Consider the following 13,346-nt stretch of genomic DNA (forward strand, 5'->3'; position numbering starts at 1 on the left):
TTAGTTGCAGGCTTTGAGAGGAAAAAGGATACAACACTACTAGGAAATAAGGTTTTTACATCGGTTATTAACTGATGTTAAAAGTCCCGATGTTGAAAGTAATATCGTTAACATTAGTTTTTCAAAATCGATGTTAACTAATAAATACAACATCGATTATTTAAATAGCCGATGTTATATGATAAGAATTTTAAAAAAAGAAAGTTATAAATTTACATATTAACATCGGTTATTTAAATAATCGATGTTAATTAGCACTAACAACATCAATTATTTAAAAAACCGATGTTAACTGTCACTAACAACATCGGTTATTTAAAAAACCGATGTTAAAGGGTCACTAACAACATTGGTTATTTAAAAAATCGATGTTAACTGCCACTAACAACATCAATTATTTAAATAACCGATGTTGATATGTAAATTTATAATGAACATCTTCAGTTGCATCATATGTTTGTTTGTTACAATATAATGCATTCAATTTAAAGAGTCATCAGACTTGTAGCTAAGCCTTAACATTTAAAACAAAAGCATAAAAGAATATAAACTTGAAGGGCAATCAAAGATCTCATTATTCAAACCACTAGGGTTGGCCAAACAGTGGGAGTTATAGTAGTTTGCATGAAATCTTAAGTACAAGCCCCATTACCACCATTATACACCCAAAAAAATCTCATATGCATGCAGATAGTCAAATAAACTAGCATTCTATCCAACATGACAGTGAGCTTACAAACACATTCATAACAAAATTTTAGTGAACTTATAGTCTCTCTTTCACTTGTTCCTTCTGGTGGCTAAATATCTTGTAGCCATTCAACCTCTGCAACACGATACCTGCATAAAACATTTAAAGAATAAAGCCATATTTCCATGAAAGAAAAATAACCAGATCAACAACTAGAGAATTCATGAAACACCCAGAGACAACTCACCCATCTTGATCCCAGGAACGGATGATTCGAAATCTCCTATGACTTTCAACCTGCATGTAACAACACTTTCTTAAACATTGAAAAAATTTAAAATAAAATTAAAGAAAAACCAACTCTATTTTAATAGAATCCAGGTTAAAATAGAAAATTCCTAGGAGCCTCCAAAGTATCCTAGGACCACTGACACTAGCCCAGCAGTGACAAAATAAAATGAGAAACAAACACCATTACAACTGACTCTTAGAGTGAACTTGTACAAGTTGTCAATTGTCCACAATATTCTCAAGTCCTTCTGGCAAGCATGAGACATTGTCTCTATCATGTAAATTAAATGATAAATGTAGGAATAGATTTAACAAATGATATGATAAAAATGAAAAAAAAAGATGAAAAAAAAGATAAGATGAAAGTGAAATGAAAGAGAAAGATAAAATGAGTACTGCAAGTTATTTTGGGTGGAAAAATTTGTGTGCCTTGAGTAAAGAAACCCTGACCTTTTGTAGTAAGGTTGACTTTTTATGCAAAATCATCATAGTTACCCATGGAATGCTCCCAGATAATATTCCCATCACTATAGCAACCCACAATTGCATAAGCCCTGCACGTTATAGTCACATCCCTCGCATTAATTGTCAACATAAACTGCATCCACACATGCTCATCAATGAATGGATTTAATCATTTTCATTATTTATAATACTTTTTTTTGGATAAAATTAAGAGTTTATTTTATATACATAATTGCAATCAGGTGGTTGATGCACTTGTTAAATTTGGCCTCACTGTGGAAAGGGAGGGCAGGATTTTTAGTTTTATGCCGAACTTTAATTTTTTTAATTGTCTTACCTGGTGTAGCTTCTATTTTATTCATTCGTAGTTTTTAATAGTATTATTTTTCTGGGACTACACGCTATCATGTGATCTTGCCAACAAAGTTAAACTCTGGTATACTAATTCTAAAACATTTCACAATACTACTTAATCCAAGGAAGATTTATTCAATATATAACCCATGAGATTGCAAATTGAAAAACAAATTAAGTATTATTTAATCCAAAAAAATGTATTTCTTTTCAAATTAAACATTAATGCTAAGAGTAACTTGTATTTTATCTCATTGCATAGTCATATAAAATGTGATCATTAATTAAGAACCAAAGACAATTCTCTCTCTATATATATACCTGCTCCTAGGGTGATGCATACAAGTCCAGTTAAATTAGTCCAATTGCACCTCTGTTTTACAAGGAAAAATGTGAGCTTAATCTGCTAAATAGGACTCAAATAGCTGATAATAAAAAATAAGGCTCCAATACAAAAATAATATCCATCTAATAATTTCTATAAGAAACAAATAGAATAAGTAGTTACAATGAGTCTATATATGATGAATTTCTTAATTTCTCATAATAGGGAAAATGAAATTAGTCATATAGGTACTTCACCATTACAGAGCAATTAAATTAAATATCAATTAAAGAAAAAAAGTTCAATCACAAATAAAACCTTTGCATAGCAGTCTTTAACCTTCCCCAATTTTGTTTGCTTCTACCTAAAAGAAAAAAAACCAGAAAACAAGAGTAATCTTAAAGAGAAAATGAATGACAACTTTGAACTCTACAATCACATTAGAGATAAGATATTAAAGTAGCTCAAAAGTGAGTTTACTTACATTGGATACTGGATGGCATCAATAGCAACGCTTGCAGGTAAAAAATCATTAACAACTACCTCCTTGTGCTCATTCTTTTTGTCTTAGAATGAATTATGTCAATTGGATCATTGTCTTCACACAGTGTTCGAGGGATAAAACCATAGTTATATGGATAAACAACTATGAATACAAAACCCGATCAACCTGTGAATTATTTGGAAATTGTAAGCATAAAGATAGATGGGTATGAGGAAAAAAATCATCTGGGAAATCTATTTCAAGCTACAGCAGTAGGTGCTTCCATTCCAGTAACCAGGCAATTGGTTTGTACCTTAATCAATCCAGTCTTTTGGTCAAGTTCATACATAACCTTGCTTCCTTTAGTGATCTCCACAACCTGCAGCCATTGAACAAGTAGAAATACCCCTTTACCAGAAAACTAATTGCAAATCAAGAATGGAATTATACAGGTGTGGTGTCATCATGCAATTGTTGTATGACGATCGAGAAGTTAAGTTATTGGAGACTGAAGTTACAAAAAGATTCAGTAGCACCTAGTACAATATTGCACTAGTGGAATGACTGCTTGCAGAACAGACACTCCATAAAATAAATGCTGAAAATAATATATAGCTTCATCTTTAACGTATAAATAGTAATAGATGGCACAATGAGGCAACAAGTATTCTTCCAAAGCAGAAGATGAGAACTTACACAATTGAAAATCTGAGGAGCCTCAGGTCCTGCATATGAAAATTAAGTAGTTTTGAAATATGATTTAAATCTTAACTATACTATATGAACAAGCAATAATATCAACAAAGTTACCAATTTCTAGATCATGCCAAGGATGGGCAACTACTGATCTCCTTAATAATGATGAAAAAATCCTTTCATTCAAATGAGGAACTGGACAATTTTCTCCAGCTTCTTCACCATTGTCACTCATCTTTAAAAATATGGCATAGAAATAGAAAAAAGCAAATATGGGATGAAAAAATGATGCCAAACTTGATGCATGAAAAAACACCAAATATGCTACGAAGTAAAGAAGTGGCTAATCACATTAGAGATAAGGTATTAAAGCACAATTTATTCATAAATAATCCAAAACTCTTCATGAAATAAAAAAAAATTACAGCTAAAAATAAACTATTGAAATTGCTATACAAGTTATTCACATAATATATCGGGCATAGTAACCATCAATATTGTGCCTAGCATATACTTGTGCATCATACAATGTCAAAAATTACGAAATATGAACTCACATATAATACAAGCAGGACCATTGGGAACTCAATTAGTTGCAATCATATAAATATTAATTATTAAGATTTAAGACCAATCATTTTAATTTTTAAACAGCTTAATCATTGTAAGCCATTAAACAGGGCACATTATGTCACAACCACAATTTGAAGGAACATCTAGTAAACTATTTGATAATAACTTGCCTCTCCTTATGCTTTCAGAATTAGGCCTCTCAACAAAACACTAAACAATTGCATTGGAAAATGTCAAAAGAACTTAAAAAAGAGAGTAAAGAAAGCAGAAAATGTACCTGTGAACATATCATTGATGATACTTGAATGATAGGAACCACAAAAAAAAGCATTCACAACTGAAAAAGCTGCAGTTCCTAAGTAATTGCACAAAATGAAGAAAGTAGATGAAGAAAAAGCATCAATTTTTGATATGTGGTGGTGGCCTAAACTAAAGTCAGAAAGAAAGCATATCTGCATGGACATGTGAAGCAGGAAAGTGAAGAATGATTTACTAGTCAATAAATGTAGAAACAGATGCAATGAAGGATATAATAATTTATTGAAAATTTGGCTTCTTATAGAGCCACCACGGCGTGGGAAAAGATGAAGGCAAGGTAATTGTTGAAGTTAGGGAGATGCGAGTAGTGCTGAAGGTGTTGCCAAATCTGAGCCTTATCGGCGAAAGAAGAATGCAAAATCTGCTGCTCAAGTAGGTCATAGATCTCCTTGAACCCTTGCTCCTGAGGCTGCCACGATGGAGTCGCCCTCGCCATCGTCACCGGATTCCGCCCACACGAACTGGGTTTGTGCAGTGCTTGCGAGAGGGAGGGGGGTTTTGGAATATTTGTGGGTGCAACATAGAAGAAAAGAGAGAGAGAAACAACACCACTTTTAAATGAAACACAACAGGTTCAATCAAGGTTCCGCTCTCGAACACACTCGCAAACAAAACAATACAAATAACTTTTTGTTCTGCCAACAATGAAATGAAACAACCCTCGCCTCACTCACTCACTCTTCACAAACATCAATTATCTATCAAAACATTGTTCGCCGCTTGCATTGCGTTTATTAATTTAAGGATATAATAATTTATAGAGCCAACAATTTAGAGTTTTGATATTATTAATTTTTTAAACAATTGAATTAAATGTTATCTTTTTTTATATTTTTTAAACCAAATTATGTTTCAGTTAAAAACGTACAAGTATACATAAATTAATAAACATTAATATATTTCTATATTATAATTAAAATATTATAATACTCGTTGAGTTTCATATCAATAAAAAAATATAATCATAATATAAAAGGATGATAAAGTTTTCAATTTATTTATTTTCTCAATTAAACATTTTTAGTATTTTTCTGATCTTTTCTCTATATATACATTTCATACATTATATCTATAAATAACAAAAACCTTTCTCTCACTCATCTAAAATGGTGTTTATTTTATTATTTTTATTTGTATGTTTTATCTTTTTAATCATTTATTCTTTTCTATTTATATTTTAAATTGAATTTTAATTTTTTTTTATAGAAGTTATCAATAAAAAAAACTTGATGTTATAATTTAAATTGTTCACCTTCTTCTTATATATATATATATATATATATATATATATATATATATATATTATTTTTTTTTCAAAATGTAAGTAAGCGATGCAAAAGGATAACATTAGTTAGATAAGAATAGCTTATTTCTGTCCTATTTATTTATTTTCCATGAGTTACGATAGCAAGAATAGATTAATAAGATTAATAAGAGAAAAAAGTACTAACCCCTAATCCAAATTTAATTAAGACTAATTATAGTCACACTAGTATAATTTTCCAGGCACTCAACAAATTGTTATATTTAAATAAAATTATAAAGTATTTTTAATTTTTAATTTTATGTAATGTATTGAGATTTATAATTTACACTAGGATAATACAATTTTATTTTATGACTATGTTTGCCTAATTAAACAACGATAGATAGGTCCATTACTTGTAAAACAATTGGATAAACAAACAAAATTAATTTTGATCTCTTCATTGTCACAAAGTGTTAATTATTGTGGAAAAGATATTCACAAAGAATGAAGGATAACATGTAGAAGTTGTAACATGTAGAAGTTGTAACATGATCATTAGCCTAAATTATATTGGTGTTGTCGTTCTCACTAACATATAGTACATGTACGTCAAGCACCCTCTTTATTAAGGCTACTTTCTCAGTGATAAAAACTTCAATACGCACTTGGATTAGGCTAAACTAATTTGACTCAAACATTTTTTTTTTAATTTAATTTTCTGTGTATATTCTCTATTTCTCTTTCAAATTTGTGGACACTCTCATTCAAATTAAAAGTCCCTATCTGTCATACTCTTGACTACAAATAAATTCTAATATAATGTGAATGGAAATAGTACGTAGATAACCATTGAAATCCCTTTTTTTTTTTTGTCTATTTTTCTTGTCTTCAATCACCTCTTTGTTTTTCATTGTAACTTATGGGAGACCTTTGAACTAATTCATCATTCAACTAACCCATCTACAAACAAAATTTTACAATTCAATAATTAAAAACAGAGGGATGGAGAGGGGAGAATTAGAAACCCTAAACACAAACCACAACCTTGAGAGAAACAAACAGAAACCAATCTCACTCTCACTCTCTAATAGAAAATTGCAAACAAAATCTGAATAATTAAAAAAAAAAATAGTGCAGTGAGTGAAGAACACTCACCTAATTTGAAGGAGCCAGTGAGCATAGCAGAGCAGTGTAATGTCACTTTTCTTTGGAAAAAGAAAAGAAAAGGAACGTCACTTTTCTTCAATGAAGAAGAAAATAATATATAGCTTTGATAACAGTAAAAAAGAGTTGATTTGGGTTTTCTTCAATGCCTTTTTTTATTTATATATTTTCTTGTCCACAAAGAGAAAATAATATATAGCTTTCCAATACAATTAATAAGGTTTGAATTTTCTAACAGTAAAAAAGGATAATGATATATCACACATTTAATTAAGAATAATTTTTTTCAGATTTAATTATTTTAATTCTTTATATAATAAACCTATTTTCTTTTATCCAGAAATTATTTGAATAAAATTTAAAATACAAAATTACTTTATACTTTTTTATTTGAATTGAAACAAATTAAATATTAGTAATTTTGACCTTTTCATGGATTGACTGTACTTAAAAGAAATACTAACAAACTTACTAAAGGTATTAAAGTTAGAAGTATTAAACTATATTTTAAAATACTTTTTTAAATTATACATAATTTTAATATAATATTATTAATAATACTTGTTATTATTCTGATTGTCAAAAGAAAATGTAGTCAAAATTTTTTTTGGTACATAAAAGAGGCCTAAAGCTCCTTAGTATCGAAAAAACAAAAAGCTAATAAAAATCACGAGAGAAACAACCAATCAACATATATGCTAATTAACAAGGCTATATATATATATATATATATATATATATATCCTTTTACCCTATATAAAAATATCTACTCCATTAGTACTGTGCTCATGATGCTTTTCTCTACATTGAAAAATTTAACTAATTTTTAGTGAATTTTTTAAATAAAAGAGTTTAATTAATAAAAATTTATACGGTCAGTGAATGAAAAATTATTTCAGTATGATCTTGTTAAAATATTTATAGGATCTCAAATATTTTTAAATGTTTACCTTTTGAATTTGTTATTATTTATTAATTATTATATTATTTTTAATTAAAATATAATTAATAACTAAATATATGATTTTTTTAAAAATATATAAATAATTAAAAAAAATTTATATTAACATCAGTTATTTGAAAATCGATGTTGTTAAGCACTTATAACATTGGTTTATAAATAACCGATGTTAAAACTAAATTCAATGTGATTTTAACATCGGTTTTTAAATAACCGATGTTGTAAGTTCTTAACAACATCGGTTATTTGAAAACCGATGTTAAAATCACACTGAATTTAGTTTTAACATCGGTTATTTGAAAACCGATGTTGTAAGTGCATAACGACATCGGTTTTCAGATAACCGATGTTAATAGAATAATGTTAAAACTCATTTTTTTAGTAGTATAATTTTTAGAAAGATGTATGCAGAAGAGAAAGTGTTTATGATACCATATTATCATAATTTTAGATTATATTTATATCATGACTTTAGTTTATATATTTTTTATATATAGATAGGGTTTACAAAATGGATATGGCCTGCAATTAGGGTTAAGTTGGACTAAAAAAAGATAATTCAAATAGAAATAAGTATTTTTGGCCCAATCCATATAACCGGATAGGTCAAATGGACTCGAGTTGGGCTGCCTTATACATAAGACACATCAATACTATTAGTTTTATAACATAATAATATCTTTAGAATAAACAATTTGTTTGATGGCAAATCAAGTAGGATAGTGAGATTTGAACAATGAAATGTTATTCTAAAAGTATTTGTAGTCAAATATTATTATTTGTTGGACCTTGTGACCTCAATAATCTTAAGAGGGAAAAACTTAAAATGCAGAAGAAGCAACAACAATCAATTTAACAATGTTCTACAAACATGCAAGACACAATTGATTGCAACAAAATAAATAAGATAAGGGAAGAGAGAATGAAAACACAGTTTTATACTAGTTCGGCCACAACCCGTGCCTACGTCCAGTACTCAAGCGACCCACTTGAGATTTCCACTATCTTTGTAAAATCCTTTACAAAGTCTGAACCACACAGGGACAACCCATCCCTTGTGTTTAGATGCTTTACAACAAGAGACTCACAATCTCTTAGCCAATCTCATTGAATAAGAAGAATGGAAGAAGAAATCTCTCTTCAAGAGAAGAATATTACAATGAAGATCATGTAAGAATCCTTATAGATTTGACAAGTGTTTGGCCAATGATTTCTTTTTGAGAGAGCATTTGACAATGAAGTTCTTTTGGAATCTCTCTCATTGTCTTTTGAGAGGATAAGACATTTTTGCCAAGCAAAACTCTCTTAATCTTTTGAGAGGATAAACCATTTTTAATCAATCAAAACTCTTTATGTAAAATCCGTGCCCAAGTCACCTATTTATAGGCCTTTGATGGCCATTCACAAATCTAATGAAAAGATGTGACTGTTGGCAATATTCCTTGAAAATCCTCTCTGGTAATCGATTACTGAATTAATGTAATCGATTACACAGTTGTTTTTCTTGAACAGTTGTGACTCTTCATTTAAAATTTGAATTTCCAACGTTCAAAGTCTCTGGTAATCGATTACATATGATGTGTAATCGATTACACACTTTCAAACCATTGGTAATCGATTACATGTATTGGTAATCGATTACATGTGCCTTGGATGACTTGAAACCTTTCATTGTGAGGCAAGGCTTGATCTTGAAGAAATCTTGAATCAAGGATTTGTTTGTTGAAACAATCTTGTATTAATCTTGAAGCAAATGAGCCTTGTTTGATTCTTTTTTGACATCATCAAAATCATGTATACATACATTTACATTCTCCCCCTTTTTGATGATGACAAACATGTGATTTCTTCTCGACACCATCAAAGCTTGCATGATTTACATTCTCCCCCTTTCTCAAGCAAATTCTTCTTGACATCATCAAAATCATGTATACATACATTTACATTATTGACTAATAGAACAATAATGCATTGATGTTATTGTGTGAGTAGACTTATGCCCACGTCTCACAAGTCATTGATATGAGATATCAAGTTAGCACATAGGTATAAATAATAAGAGTAATATTTATACTGGATAGAGTCATTATGAGAAGACTTTTTTAATAGTTATGTAAGAGTCATAAGCGCTTCTCATGAAAACCATAAGGTGATAATAGTCCTTCAACTTGAAGTCACTACAATTTCTACATATAGGAGTTGAAGGATTTAATGCTATCAAATGTCATCCGCAACAGGGTGATTATAAAGGTAGTGTTTGGGTTTGCAATGAATAATGTTAAGGGATGTAGATAGGATTTGTCCTTCTTACATAGCAAGAATTATGTTTATGAGCCTTCGATAGAGTGAGACGCGCTATATGTGACCATGCAAAAATAAGTCAATATGAGATATTAGACTCGTTTGTGTTTATGCTTTCACTCAGGTATCAAGAAATCGATGATCGGACTTAATGAAGATGACACTCTTATGCCTCGTGTCTGATCAAGACATTTGGATGAAAGGACAAAGGTTACACGATGGAAATGGATTGCGGTAAGGTTGAAATTGAATCATCGATTTTTCTCATGGGTTGGGTGACAATGATGCATTATTAGATATCAATCACTGGCTATAATATTATAAGATAATATTATTGTTAGTCTATATAGGTCACACACATAGAGTAGTCAATTAAAGCAGATGAATAAATTAAATGATTTAATTTAGTTAATATTTAATTAATAAAATAAGATTTAATTAATTAACAATATATTTAATTAAATAAGACGTAATATGATGAGATAATTAATTAGATATGATTTTTTCAAGGGAACAAACTTATTTCATTTCATTGAGAAGAGTAGCATAAATATACATAGGAATATGCTCATAAACATGGTGACTAGCATGAAACCTAGAAGCCCTAGCTAGTGAGTGAACAACTTGGTTGGCTTGCCTCCTAACTAAACTCACCCTTGAGTTTTGTGAATTACATATTTTTTTTTTGGCAATTATCAAGCAAAGCATAAAATTCTGAAACTCCTCTTGATTTGGATAATAAACCATCAATAACAGGTTTACAGTCCACCTCAAAAACAATGTTCTGATGGACTAGTTGGTAACTCCAACAAATTGCTTGTAGAAGTGCCTAAACCTTTGCCTCATTAGCTCCTGGAGTTCCCTTTGTAGTTAGTATTTTTGCATGCATGAAATTACCGTTATCGTCTCTAAGTACCATTCTAACACCATAACTTCCTTCATCATTAAAAATGGCAGCATCAACATTAATTTTGATCGATCTAGGTGGTGGTTTTTTCCATGTGAGATCAATATTTTGTTGATGGAGAGCATGCTGCGAGTTGCTTGCTGAGTGTGCTCTAATTGTTGACCATTCATGTTGGAATTGGAGTGAAGTTGTTGTTGATATTGCTATAGGTATGTTCTTCCCTTCCCAAACTCTCTCATTTCTTCTTTTCCAAATACACCAAAGAGTTATAGCAAGAATTTTTCGTGTCTCCTTTGGAAGGGAGTCCATCAATGAGAAGATCAACTCTACTACAGATTCTGATATTTGCATTTGTAGGTTTTTGGCGTCCCATAAATCAACCGTTTCCTAAACACTTCGAACCTGCAAACAATTGGAAAAAAATATGCCATGCATTGTCCATGTTAGTTTTGCAATGTTCACAAAGGCTTGTACATTGGACTCCTTTATGCTAAAGACGCGTTCATGTTGGGAGACAACCCCTAAGCATGTGCCATAGGAAGTGCTTCACCTTAGGAGGTATGTGAAGAGCCCACATAAGAGACCAATTTCCTTCAACCTTGAGAGCATTGTTACAAATCATGTTTTTTTTTCCATGAGGAGGTGGTAAGCGGATCTCACTGTATAATTTCCAGTTGAGCTTTGCTTCCAAATGAGAAGATCATTATCTTTTGATTTCATCAAAGGGATATTCTGAATTGCTTGCATATTAACATCATTAAAAATTTGTTCCACCACTTCCATATTCCAGCAATTTCTTTCATGGTCAGTAATGGAATTAACTTGGAGATGAGATAAAAGACTTATCTGAATTAGGTAGCCATGGTTGGGTCCATATGTTAATCAAATTGGCATTGCCAATCCTCCATCTCATGCCTTCCTTAACCAAAGCCTATTAAGCATGGATGCTACATCATGTAAAACTTGGATTATGCCTTAGAGGGGCATCCAAGAACCCACCATTTAGGAAGTATTTAGATTTAAGTACCTTTGTCACTATAGCATCTGGATTTGTTGTGAGATTCCATCCTTGCTTCCCTAGCATGGCAAGATTGAAGCCATAGAGATGTCGAAAGCCTAGACCACCAAACTCCTTCTTCATTGTCAACATTTCCCCACTAAGCCAATTAATTCCTTTTCTTTGATTGTGTCCTGAGCCTCACCAAAAAGAGTTCATCATCTTTTGAATTTCATCCTGCAGAGTTGATGGAAGGAGGTAAACACTCCTACAATATGTTGGGTTTGCCTGGCCACAAGATTTGAGAAGAACCTCTTTGCCCGCTTTGGATAAGTGATTATTAGACCAATGATGGATGTGACTCCAGAGCCTGTCTTTTAGAAAACCAAAAACATAAATGAAGAAAAAAGGAGTTGAATAGGGAAACCAGCAAGTTGAACAAGTGTTCCATTCCACTTCCTTTTCCCACCCTTGAATTCACAGTTAACTTGACAACAACACAACAAGTTAAATACATAAATGAAAGGCTACATTGTAGTTTTATTTTATTTTTATCAATTCTCATGCTTATTCTGATTAATTTGCTTTCCACTTTATGAATCAGGATTAATGCAAACAGAGAAAAGATGCAAATTAAGGTGGCTTAGTTTTCTAGTACTTCATTTCTATCACTTAGTGACCCAGATAAAATGAATGCTGAGTCTAGTAGATGCATTTCTAGTGAATAAATCACAGAGAAAACTGATAGTTATTCTCAATAATGAATACAGCCAAAGGGGAAGATACCTATGTTGGGACTTCTTAGGCAAGGATATGTTCTAGACTTCTAGTAGTAGTAAGAGATCATTTCGCCACAAGACTTCCATCACCTAAGCTCAACCATAGGGTGATTTCTCTTATATCTAAAGCTAAAGCCTCAAAATGTATAAACTAGCAATTATCAATCTAATATATCGATCTCTCTCACACAGTGAAATGTCAATGAATACAAAACATTCAAACAAACCATATCTAGAGAAATAACTAGAACACGAAAAATAAAAAATAAAAATGATAAAAAAATGCAATTACAAGTTACCTTGGAAAACGGAGGTCTGATACGTGTCTCTTAATTTTCAACAGCAGCTAGCATGTAATCAACAACATTACCTTTGCAGGCTGCAAAAGAAATGTAGAAGTGCAGTGAAGTTAAGCATGTATAAACCTTTTCCTTTCTTAATCTGGAGATGAATAAATAAATTGTTAAAGTGAACATGGCTGAGAAAAACTAATGTAAGATTGATCCAAAGAGTAATAATACTTTTTTTTTTCAGTTAGACCAGCAAAGAACTAATAATTAAAACAAAAAGGGAAATGCATTCTCCCTTTTGGAGAATCTTTTCTCCAAACCAACAAAAGGGATGGAGAGGAAATAAAAAAACTTTTGACTTCAGTTAAAATCAATTATGGCACAAAATGCAGTGCCTGACCTATTAGTATACAAGTGTCATTCTTGGTACTAGGAAAGAAAAATAATTGGAAAGCTAAACCTAAAAAGATACAAATATAATCTTATTCTCGATTTCATTAA

At 30.9% G+C, this 13,346-nt stretch overlaps 1 long non-coding RNA gene across 1 annotated transcript; it reads right to left on the bottom strand.

Annotated features, from left to right (window-relative positions):
* Positions 1-551: 551 nt before the first annotated feature.
* Positions 552-3,175, bottom strand: LOC114373895. Its single transcript, XR_003658487.1, has 7 exons — positions 2,924-3,175; positions 2,611-2,796; positions 2,445-2,490; positions 2,123-2,174; positions 1,433-1,536; positions 939-988; positions 552-840 (listed from the first exon to the last, which is right to left on the bottom strand). It is a non-coding gene; the product is annotated as an uncharacterized LOC114373895 (long non-coding RNA).
* Between the last annotated feature and the right edge of the window lie 10,171 nt (positions 3,176-13,346).

Source organism: Glycine soja, chromosome 11, assembly GCF_004193775.1.
Source record: "Glycine soja cultivar W05 chromosome 11, ASM419377v2, whole genome shotgun sequence".
In the NCBI taxonomy this organism is placed as follows: Eukaryota; Viridiplantae; Streptophyta; class Magnoliopsida; order Fabales; family Fabaceae; genus Glycine; species Glycine soja.